This window comes from Triturus cristatus, chromosome 4_2 (assembly GCF_964204655.1).
Source record: "Triturus cristatus chromosome 4_2, aTriCri1.1, whole genome shotgun sequence".
Taxonomy (NCBI): Eukaryota; Metazoa; Chordata; class Amphibia; order Caudata; family Salamandridae; genus Triturus; species Triturus cristatus.
In genome coordinates, this window is record NC_140586.1 from 979,094,526 (window position 1) to 979,107,269 (window position 12,744).

Genomic DNA, 12,744 nt, shown 5'->3' on the forward strand with positions numbered 1-12,744 from the left:
TTCAATGTCTTTATTCCTAACAGGTTTTCTGGACATGATTTAGTAAGCAATAAATCTGTAGTTCGGGTCAAAGGTCCTATCGTAAGTGGAAGAGGTTGTGACACTTCATTAACAATAGGTTTTCCTGAAAAACCAAGGGAAATATTCTGCGAGCCTGAGAGGGGTGCCCCTGGAACTTCACTACGTTTTATAGTTGTTCGACTTGCCCCTGTATCGAGTAGAAATTTTCTGTCTTGGCCTAATAATTTACTATGTACATAAGGTCCTTCTTGATCTACAGGGATCTCGATAAGGGGTAAGTCAACTTCCCTCTCTAGGCTGGTTCATGCATATCGTTGATAATCAGGATAGTCATACTGTGCGGTCTGGTACAGTTGTCGTGTCGTGGTTTGCGTGGCAGCAACAGGCAGCGCTGGTGCAGCTGGCACAAACTGTATAGTCTGTTGTGGAGCTGGCATGGACTGTGCATGCTGCAAGGCTCCTTGTTCATTCTGATCCTGTCTAAGTGGCCGTGGTCTTTCTTTTGTAATACCCGTGGCGATATTTCGCTTTAGCACTGGACAATCGTGTACATGATGACCTAGTTGTTTACAATAGTTGCATGTCCCTTTTACAGGTCCTGCTAAATCGCCAGAATGTGTCGTACCCTTTTTATGTCCTTCAGCTGGAACTGTCTGGGAGACTAGCATTTTCATTTTCGTGTCTTTCATGCGTCTTTGTTCATGATCTTGTTCCTCTCTAATTCTATTGTGATGATACTGTAACATTTGTAACATTTGTGATGGAGTGTTACCTTGCCAGGTACTCTCGAATTTTAATACTCTATTCTTCACTTGGGGCAAGGAATTTTCAACTAATTTTGTCACAAACAGATGTGGGTATGATTCGCTACTTGCTTTTATGCCACTATTTATACCGAAACATTTTTCAAATCGTGCATAGAAATCACTAGTGTCTTCATCTTGCTTTTGTTTACAGGCTGAAATTGCACCCCAGTCTTCCTTTTTCGTGGTTAATAAACGTGGCAGTACCTGTACTAGTAAACCTGGTAGTGCTTTAGTTTTGTCCCCAAGCCCCGAACCTGGACCTCGGGCCTTTTCTTCATTTTCTAATGCTGTCCAATCTATCTTTTGGTCTCCCACCTCCCACTCTTTTTCCTTGAGTTTTTCATAAATGCCAGCAGGCATTAATACCTTTAATATTGTCATAATGTCGGGATAGGTATACTCTCCCATGAGTAACATGTCTTTAATTTCTCGGTGGAAACCCGCTGGGTCTTTGTCATGACTGGGTACCACTTTCTTCATTTCCAACAATTCTATTTTCGATATGGGCGTATATACATATACACGTTTAAACTCATTGTCCTCGCCCTTTATTGGGTGCACTTCTCGTAAGGGATTCTGTCTGTCCATGTAATACGTGGTTCTTTCCTTGATGGGCAGTGAGACATGTTCTGGGCATATAAAAAGAATGTACTGCTTTCTTGATTCTAGTATTTCTTTAATTAGCTTAGTACCTGAACCTCTCCATCTATTCATGAGTAATTCAGTCAATATATCAGTTAAGGGACCAGGATCTGAATGTTGGCCTTTATATAGTACAAGAAGTTGTTGAATCATATAAATCCCAGCTAAACGCTGTTCATCTGGGGGGAGATTCAAAAATGTGTGTGCTACTGTATCATCATCATACTTTCCGGGACTGTCAATCCAATGAACGGCTGACCTACCTAATTCTTGTTCATCCATAGAATCAAGAAAATGATAACCCCTTCGTTCTCGCAGTAATTTGTCAGCGGCTTGGAACGAATGCTCGGGGGACCTCATATTTATTTTAGGTGTTTGAAAATTCCTGTTATTTTCTAGACATATCGGACGTATCGTGTCAGTAAGACATCTAGTATTATTACAAGATCTTCCTCTACCTACATAGGCTATAGTTTCTGGCTGTCCTGTGGGCAGTCCTGATCCTTCTTCCTCGCTTTGCTCGAACTGGTCTACCGCTAATCTTTCTTCGTGTAGGCGTTCTATTTCTTTACGGATCTTTTGGCACATGGCTATTATACAGTTTTGCTTATCATGTCTCCCTTCTGATATATTCTGGCTCCATCTGGTAAGAATTTGCATTGCTTCCGGGTCTACCCCCGGTCGGTCTTGATTTCTGATCACACCATTTATGAGGAAACGTAACAGTTCCCCCTGTATTTCCACTTTCTGGTATTCCATAGCTCTGTTAATACATTCAGAATCTCGCCCTGTTTGGACAAAGTGGTATATATTATCTAGATGCGCAGTCATTCCTGGTAACTTCCCTAAATGCACCGCGGCTCGTCTGATACGTAATGATGCTAGGGTCATTTCGTCCTCTTTTCCGGGCACAGGGTCATATCTACAATCTATAAGAATTTCCTTAAGCGTACGGGCATTTATGAGTTTGGGGGTACGTGAATGTGCTGACTCTTGAAAAGTAAGTTTATTTATTCTAGGTGGCGTAGAAAAGATATTGGTAGCACCTCCGGTAGCCCCGTCTGGGGTATCGGGTGTGAAAGGATTCGTTGAACGTGATACAGCAACTATAGGTGTGGATATAGCTATAGAAGTAGCTGTAGGAACAGATGCAGAAACAGATGTGCTTGCCGGAACTTGTGTCAGAACTTGTTGCTGTAGGGATACGGGTACTGGATCTTGGCGTTGAACCTCCCTGGCAGGCGGTCTATGTGGGGCGGGATTAGCATACTCGGGAGCTGCGTCATCTAAATATGAGGAAAGAAAGACATCTTCTGCGGTTCTAGGATGCCCCTTAGGATGTCAAAACAACAAGCCACAGTGGTAAGGACAAATTGCGCAGAGAAATGTATATTCGTTCTAAGTGTAAAAATGAACCCTTGCTACTAGGTTAACAATACGACAACCACAAATGTCGTAATCTCGGTAAACCAAGTCTACCCTAGACATCAACAATTTGGAAACCGAGCAATAGGGTTCTAAAGTAAAGTCCAAGTAATGTTGATAGTGCACAACAAAAAAGAATATTTTTCCAAATTATTTTCAGTTGTTCAAGTCTTGTCTTTTATTCTTTGAAAGAGCTTCTTCGATGTGAGCCCCCTGTCAGCCCTGAATTAGCATGGTGAACTGTAATTTTAAAATTTCAGTTTATGGTGCCGGATAACCTAATAGGTTTAAGTGGTGATCGGAGCCAGAATTTTGATGTAATGTGTCCACCGAAAAGTAGAAATTATTCCGTGAATATAGGAAAGGAAGTGAAACACCTGAAGGGGTGTAATTTGTAAGGAAAGAACCTAAAGACAAACCAATCGTAGTGAAGAAAGAAATAAACAAGGCTATATAAGCCATGAAGACGAAGCCGTTATCATAACTAATAATCTCCTAGGTAACGGCAAAACCCATAAGTTTATAGTGAACACCAAGTGTATTCACACTGATTAAGACAGTACCACTGTGATAAGGCGTAAACGAAGTATAAACTCACCTATATAAGATATGATCAAGGGCTTAAACTATTAGGTCCAAAACCTAATGTTGCATTTCACGAACTAAAATTAGTGAACCAAAAAATGAAAAGAGAAGATATCGTCTTAAGTTATTGTGATCCAATTGGATATCCTTGTTAGGCACTAGATTAAATATACAATAAAGGCGTACCGGTAGTATCCATGGTGTAGACTTAACTCGAATTCTTCACGTTTTACTCTTGTATAGTATTCCGCACTATTAATCGATCTATGTACCTTAAAGTAAAGAAAAATACCAAGCGATAGTATATTTGTCTGCTAAACATTAGAACATTAAATTAAAATGACTAACGTCAAATGGTAAATAAATTTGAAATAATCTCGACAACAAACAGCCATGAGAGAACCTAATGTCAGTATGGTGTTTAGTTCTGTCACCTAAACACAAAACAAATAACTTAGCCCTTTTGAGCTACTACGCCTAGTCCAATTAGACTTAACACTTCAGGCGGTAATCGAACCATGTATAATAAGTTCTTGTGTGAGCAGCGCTTATCTATAAATATTTAGACCGGTCCTATATCTTCCCATTAACCGATCTATAAACCTCAACTCAAATTGAAGTAACTATCGTCATTTGTCATTAAATTGAGTTTATCTAGTCAGCAACCTGCCAAGAGAAAACCTGTTGTTGTTAATATATCCTAACCATATTGGGTATCCTATCATATAAGCGCAAAGCAAACAGTAAGCCCCGTTAGGTGCCTATGTCATGGCCAATTGCGTTTATCATTGCTAGCAATCAATATGCCATATATTATCAAATATAGTGTAACCAGCGCTTACCTAAAAGTATTCAAACCGGCCTTGTATCGCGACCGCGTCTCATTGTGTCGGCGTCTGCAACCCGCGCCATCTTAGAATGGAAATAAATAGTCCAACTAGAAAACGGACTAACACGTACTATTCTCATGTCCCCGCTGGGCGCCATCTTAGAATGGTTGATTTACAACCTGAATCTCAATAAACTGTCTTTGGCGTCAGTTACGAGCGCCTTCTTGTATTGGGATTAGTAGTCCACTTAAATGGCGACCCAAATACTATTATTATGTCTCCAACGAGCGCCATGTCATAATTGAGTAATCAAGATAATATATAAACGCGTTAAAACCTGCTATGTGAAACAATCTATCATTTAATTAATCTTTTACTTTGTTACTCCTAGCAGTTGCTGGCTATCTGTACATCGGTTATTATTAAATTAAAGTAATCGCGTCAACACGACAGTTTCTACGTAACGAGTCCTGTTAATGTGGTGTCAATGTATTTTGACAAAAATTGAATAGTGCTCTCTAATAGATTAACATTCACCTAAAGACAGGCTGAACAAACCTTCTCAAGTTATTCTCTCAATTGGGTGGCTATAAGTAGTAGTCAGTCAGTAAAGCTACAGAAAATCAATTCTAAATAATTTGCTAGCTAAAATTGAAGGTGAAACAGAAAGAAAAGAAAAGTACCAATTGCCACAAGACAACACCAAAGTAGAGCCCCACCATAACAGATTCCCTGTGTGGCAAGGTCAACAATAATGACCAATAAAATAATTGATATACATATTCAAATTGAATACAGTTTACAAGTAAATACATTGAGAGGCTAGAGAGAGAGGTTTACAATGAAATAACAGAGAATGATTCACAATGCTTGTATCATGTATCACAATGTTGTTACTACTGACAATATTATTTGTGGCTGACATGAATAGGAGACATATGGAAGCACATTTAGTTATGCACCCAAAAAATATTGTAATTCATTTTCCATATTTATCCCCATATTCACCGCATGTAACCTCAGAATCCAGCGTGCTTCAGTCTGCCGCAGCTTTAATTCTCGATTTCCACCTCGGATGTCACTAGGTACTGATTCTAATGCATGGAATTTGAATTTCTGAGATTTGTTCTGATCTGAACATTCTAAGGCATGATGAACTATAGGATATCTATCATCCATATTTTTTAATGCTCTAAAGTGCTCAGCGATTCGAATTTTAAGATTCCTGACCGTACTGCCCACATAGATCTTCGAGCAATTACAAATAATAACATAAATGACAAATTTGGTGTTGCAGTTGATATACTCTGTTATATGAAACTTTCTAGATCCGTTAAAAGAAAACTCCTTGACTCCTGATAAGGCGTGTTTACACATGCTACAATCACCGCATTTATGGAAACCCAAGCTACTACTCTGTAACCAGGTAATATTTGTGTCTTTTTTCTTTGGGTAGCTTGGGCTTACCATGTTGCGAATTGTTAAACCTTTACGGTAAGTAAGGCTAGGATAATTGGTCAGGATCTTATTGAGATCTGAATCTGAAGTGAGAAGACTCCAATGCCGTTTAAGTATATTAAATACTTTATGCGACCAAGGGTGGAAATTAGTTACCATTCTTACTATTTGTTCTCTTTTGTCCTTGACAGTGTAATGTGATTTTAAAGTCTCATTTCTGTTGAGAAGACAAGCTCGTTTTTTTGCTTTCTCAATTATATTTTTGTCATAGCCCCTATCCAAGAATCTCTCTTCGATATCTATTAAACAGTTAGAAAAATCAGTATCCTTACTGCAATTTCGGCGCGCTCTGTAAAATTCTCCATAGGGAATCGAATTAACTTGTGTTTTAGGGTGAGCACTAGCTGCATGCAGAACTGAGTTACATGCTGTTTCCTTTCTGTGCATACGGCTACAGATGCCCATATTTTCAACAAAAAGTTCCACATCTAGGAACACAATTTTTTGTTTACTTTGAGCCATTGTAAATTTCATATTGAAAGGGTTGTCATTCAAATATTCAAAGAAAGCATTGAGTTCTTCAGTACTGCCAGTCCATATTAGGAGGCAGTCGTCAATGTAACGGCCAAGGAACACTATAAATTCCTGCCATTTCGTGCCTGATGGGCCCCAGATATGCACCGCCTCGAACCACCCCAGGCCAGGGTCATTTCGTCCTCTATACCGGGCACCGGGTCATATCTACAATCTACGAGAAGTTCTTTAAGTGCACGAGCACTTACGAATTTGGGTGTACGTGAATGCGCTGACTCTTGAAAAGTAAGTTTATTTATTCTAGGTGGCGTAGAAAAGATATTGGTAGCACCTCCCGTGGCCCCATCTGGGGCGTCGGGTGTGAAAGGATTCGTTGAACGTGACACAGCAACTATAGGTGTGGACACAGCTATAGAAGTAGCTGTAGGAACAGATACAGAAACAGATGTGCTTGCCGGAACTTGTGACTCGATTTGTTGCTGTAGGGATACGGGTACTGGATCTTGGCGTAGGACCTCCCTGATATGCGGTCTATGTGGGGCGGAATTAGCATACTCGGGAGCTGCGTCATCTAAATATGAGGAAAGAAAAACATCTTCTGCGGTTCTAGGATGCCCCTTAGGATGTACCTTTATCGGAAATAATGGGGTTGGCAAGTCTTTTGGTATCCCTGGAGTAGCCTTAGGTAATCCTTCAGCCAGAAGGGGATACATACCATTCATAAGGGCATTTCTTTGTCTGTCTACTTGTTCTGATTTCACTCGTGCACCTTCTTCAATTAATAGATTTTCTCGGACTTCATTTGAATTCTCTTTACTCTTCTCTTCCTGTCTACGTGCTTTTTCTGTACGTCTATACCATTCTTTACGCCATAATTCAATGGCGTCTTTCTGTTATTGTCTAGCTTTCTTTTTCCATAATTCTTCCTCTACTTTCACGATGCACTCTGCATCCCAGGTCCCAGCCGCGGGCCACCTCTGACTTTCTGGTAATTCCTTAGTGTAGTCTACCCATAAATCAAGAAATAATATAGCGTCTAAGCCATGTTTATGATACATGAAGTGCCCTGGAGTGTCCTTAGGAGGAATAGGAACGGCTTCTTCGAGTACCCCTTTTCTTGTTGTGATCTGTCTTAATTTCGAAAAGAGCGGCATATTGAAAATTGATCTGATACTTGATTTTGAACAAACTTAATACATTAAACACAATAATGAACAGTCATTCACACCACAATATGCAGAACGTTATTAAAACATTTAACATTTAACATTTAACTGAGCAACGATGATGATGACGATCTAAGAAAAACTTAATCACTAAACATAATACTCGACTTGAACTGAATTATTCTGAATTTATATACTTGATATACTAGATACTGCTAAACAGTACAGATACACTGCTGAAACAGTGCAGACCGGATTTGTGTACCCAAACCCGTCTGGACCGGCACAACTTATGTGCACGCCAGAACGCCTCCCCAGTAATGGTACTCACCGGGTAGCTCGGAACGGAAGGCCTTGGAATCTGGACTAAACTTGAACCGGACTGGACTCGACTCGAACACTTCGGACACTGGACTCGACTTGGGGCTTCGGAAAACTGGTGGGCCTCTGTATACCTCGGATCTTGCTCTCTCAGCTAGGCTCTGGTCGGGATACTTCGCACTTCTCACCGCCTCGTCTGGGTGTTGATCGCAGCCTCAGTCGCCCCCGCTTGACCGGAGGGAGATACAGGAAATCCTGCTGGTACGCGTTGTTGTCCGTCCAGCTGTGGCAGGAGACCGGGCCTGCAACGCACCGCCGGCGCGTGAGATGAGAAAGTGTCCCTGTTCGGGCGCCATTCTTGTGGTAAATAATTTAATTACCGGGACTTAATTTGATACAGAAACATAATAAAATAGCTCAGTAAATAAGAGGCAGAATCCGTGGTATTAGAGGTTCTGATTGGGCGTCATTCCAGTGGTCGATTATAATCGGTTGCTCCAGGTTCCATCACCACGAAGGTTCAGGAAGTGAAGTACATACATTATTAACAATCACTTACTTTTATACAGTAGGCATTACAGTGAGGTAAATACAAGAGGCGTAACAATTGATAGTGGTGACAGATATGCGCGCGCAGCAGCATGACGTGTAATTGACGTGCAACTAGGGGGTGAAGGGGACTTGACATTTAGCTCTACATGTGGCGACAGAAGTCTGGAGGGTCAAGTCAACCTAATCCCAAGTCATATCTAACATCCTATGTTTAAAGAACTAGTTATCCAAAAGAGAGGTCTCTTCGAGTAGAATCTTATTCTATACTGACTATACTGACTGTTAGTGCGTGTACAAGCGTCTAAGTGTCTATACTAGATGCGAGGGCGGAATCTTCCATAGTAATAGGGCTTTGAATTACTTGCATGAAGACAGAGAAACCGGGCCTTTGCTCGGTAACTGGCAGAATGTTTACTTAAGCTACTAGACAGGAATGCATTGGGCAGGGAGCGGAGCAGATAATTTTCGAAGGTGAAATACAGTTCTTGGCAGGCAGTAAGCTGATGTCAGGCTTCGTGAGCCGCGCAGGGAATGAGACAAAGTTCATGGTCACAGATGCAGGCTCAGACTGGAGCTTTCAGAGGCAGAAGGCAAGAAGAGTTTGATGACAGAATCAGGGCCTACTTGCCTGGACTGTAAAATGGCATAAGTGAACCATATAAAGGCGGTGGCCTTTCGTACTTAGGAATGGAATATCCGGCCCATTCATGGCGGATCAACAGAGGACATGTTAACGGTGGACGCACATGTATTTGCGTCTTCATAACTGGAACTGGAGGGAACATACATGTACTTGTGACATGCACATAGAACCGTTGGGGTCCAAGATAGGGGACATAACTGACCAGAAAAATCCATATTTCCACATCATGGTGAGTGCGAGTCTTTTTCTGACTATTGCTTTTTTGGCATTCAGAACACTGATACGGTTTGAACTCAGTATGGATTCTCTGATGTTGAGTTAAACCGGATTTGTGATAGAAACTTTTTTGGCATTCAAAACACTGATACGGTTAATGCCCAGTGTGAATTCTTTCATGTACAGTAAGTTTGAATTTCTGACTGAAGGTTTTACAACATTCAAAGCACTCATAAGGTTTTTGCCCAGTGTGAGTCCTCTCATGTTTAGAGAGACTAGCTTTCCAACTGAAGCTTTTCTAGCAATCAGAGCACTGATAAGGTTTTTGCCCAGTGTGAGTTTTCTCATGTTTAATGAGATGGTCTTTCTGACGAAAGCATTTCTGGCACTTAGTGCACTGATACGGTTTATGCCCAGTGTGGGTTCTTTCATGCACAGTAAGGTTGGATTTCTGACTGAAGTTTTTCCAGCATTCAGAGCACTGATAAGGTTTTTGCCCAGTGTGAGTTACCTCATGTTTTGAGAGAGTAGATTTCCCACTGAAGCTTTTCTGACATTCAGAGCACTGATACGGTATTTGTCCAGTGTGAGTTCTCTCATGTCCAATTAAATTGGATCTCTGACTGAATCGTTTCTGGCATTCAAAGCACTGATAAGGTTTTTGCCCCGTGTGAGTTCTCTCATGGTGAGTGAGAGTCGTTTTCTGACTGAAGCTTTTCTGGCATTCAGAACACTGATAAGGTTTTTGCCCCGTGTGAGTTCTCTCATGGTGAGTGAGAGTCGTTTTCTGACTGAAGCTTTTCTGGCATTCTTTGCACTGATAAGGTTTTTGCCCCGTGTGAGTTCTCTCATGGTGAGTGAGAGTCGTTTTCTGACTGAAGCTTTTCTGGCATTCAGAACACTGATAAGGTTTTTGCCCCGTGTGAGTTCTCTCATGGTGAGTGAGAGTTGTTTTCTGACTGAAGCTTTTCTGGCATTCAGAACACTGATAAGGTTTTTGTCCATTGTGAGATCTCTCGTGTTGAATTAAACTGTATCTCTGATAGAAAGTGTTTTGGCATTCAGAGCACTGATACGGTTTGTGCCCAGTGTGAGTTCTCTCATGGTGAGTGAGAGTCTTTTTCTGTCTGAAACTTGTCTGGCATTCAGAGCACTGATACGGTTAATGCCCAGTGTGAATTCTTTCATGTACAGTAAGTTTGAATTTCTGACTGAAGGTTTTACAACATTCAAAGCACTCATAAGGTTTTTGCCCAGTGTGAGTCCTCTCATGTTTAGAGAGACTAGCTTTGCAACTGAAGCTTTTCTAGCAATCAGAGCACTGATAAGGTTTTTGCCCAGTGTGAGTTTTCTCATGTTTAATGAGATGGTCTTTCTGACGAAAGCATTTCTGGCACTTAGTGCACTGATACGGTTTATGCCCAGTGTGGGTTCTTTCATGCACAGTAAGGTTGGATTTCTGACTGAAGTTTTTCCAGCATTCAGAGCACTGATAAGGTTTTTCCCCAGTGTGAGTTACCTCATGTTGTGAGAGATTCGATTTGTGACTGAAGCTTTTCCAGCATTCAGAGCACTGATAAGGTTTTTGCCCAGTGTGAGTTACCTCATGTTTTGAGAGAGTAGATTTCCCACTGAAGCTTTTCTGACATTCAGAGCACTGATACGGTTTTTGTCCAGTGTGAGTTCTCTCATGTCCAATTAAATTGGATCTCTGACTGAATCGTTTCTGGCATTCAAAGCACTGATAAGGTTTTTGCCCTGTGTGAGTTCTCTCATGGTGAGTGAGAGTCGTTTTCTGACTGAAGCTTTTCTGGCATTCAGAACACCGATAAGGTTTTTGCCCCGTGTGAGTTCTCTCATGGTGAGTGAGAGTCGTTTTCTGACTGAAGCTTTTCTGGCATTCTTTGCACTGATAAGGTTTTTGCCCCGTGTGAGTTCTCTCATGGTGAGTGAGAGTCGTTTTCTGACGGAAGCTTTTCTGGCATTCAGAACACTGATAAGGTTTTTGCCCCGTGTGAGTTCTCTCATGGAGAGTGAGAGTCGTTTTCTGACTGAAGCTTTTCTGGCATTCAGAACACTGATAAGGTTTTTGTCCATTGTGAGATCTCTCGTGTTGAATTAAACTGTATCTCTGATAGAAAGTGTTTTGGCATTCAGAGCACTGATACGGTTTGTGCCCAGTGTGAGTTCTCTCATGGTGAGTGAGAGTCTTTTTCTGTCTGAAGCTTTTCTGGCATTCAGAACACCGATAAGGTTTTTGCCCCGTGTGAGTTCTCTCATGGTGAGTGAGAGTCGTTTTCTGACTGAAGCTTTTCTGGCATTCTTTGCACTGATAAGGTTTTTGCCCCGTGTGAGTTCTCTCATGGTGAGTGAGAGTCGTTTTCTGACGGAAGCTTTTCTGGCATTCAGAACACTGATAAGGTTTTTGCCCCGTGTGAGTTCTCTCATGGAGAGTGAGAGTCGTTTTCTGACTGAAGCTTTTCTGGCATTCAGAACACTGATAAGGTTTTTGTCCATTGTGAGATCTCTCGTGTTGAATTAAACTGTATCTCTGATAGAAAGTGTTTTGGCATTCAGAGCACTGATACGGTTTGTGCCCAGTGTGAGTTCTCTCATGGTGAGTGAGAGTCTTTTTCTGTCTGAAGCTTTTCTGGCATTCAGAGCACTGATAGGGTTTGAGCCCAGTATGGATTCTCTGATGTACCGTTAAACCGGATTTGTGATTGAAACTTTTTTGGCATTCAGAGCACTGATAAGGTCTTTGTCCCGTGTGGGTTCTCTTGTATTCAATTAAACCGTATTTTTGAATGAATCTTTTACGGCATTCAGAACACTGATAAGTTTTTTGCCCAGTGTGGGTTCTCTCATTTGAAGTGAGATTGGGTTTGTGACTGAATCTTTTTTGACACTCAGAGCACTGATAAGGTTTGTACCCAGTGTGGATTTTCACATGTTGAATGAAAGAGGATTTGTGACTAAAGCCTTTCTGGCATTCAGGACACTGATGGGGTTTTCGTCGAGGGCTAGTTTTCTCATGTCCAGTGAGGTGGGATTGATAACTAAAGCTGTTCTCACATTCATTGCTCTTATTCGAGTTGTTTGTTTCTCCAAGTTGGGTTTGTTCCTGGATACATGCCATCTTAAGACTGAATCTGATTTCAGAGTCTGTTCTTGTTTATGTTACACTCAGCATTAACTTCTAAAATACACTGCAGATGCTCTTCTTAACATTTGTATTTAACTAATGATAGTTTTTATCTGGAGATCATTTTCCTACCTTTGAAGCCACCTATCTGACTTGTCTTATGAACGTTTGCCAAGGAGCACCTTGTATTTATTACGATGCTCCTCATGGATTCATTTTCTCCAAGTTATGCCGGTGATTTTGTGATTTCACTTCATCACATTTGAATTAGGAGTTTTAAAAGCACTGATGAGGTCTTTGGGCTTTAGTGTTTGCCTGTTAAGTGTATTTGTTCATACAAGTAATGACAGGTGATTAGGGCATGCCAGGATGGTTTATGAATTATCAATAGCATAACATA

At 41.1% G+C, this 12,744-nt stretch overlaps 1 pseudogene; it reads right to left on the reverse strand.

Annotated features, from left to right (window-relative positions):
- Nucleotides 1-9,497: 9,497 nt before the first annotated feature.
- On the reverse strand, nt 9,498-12,344 carry LOC146839198 (uncharacterized; annotated as a pseudogene).
- Nucleotides 12,345-12,744: the final 400 nt, after the last annotated feature.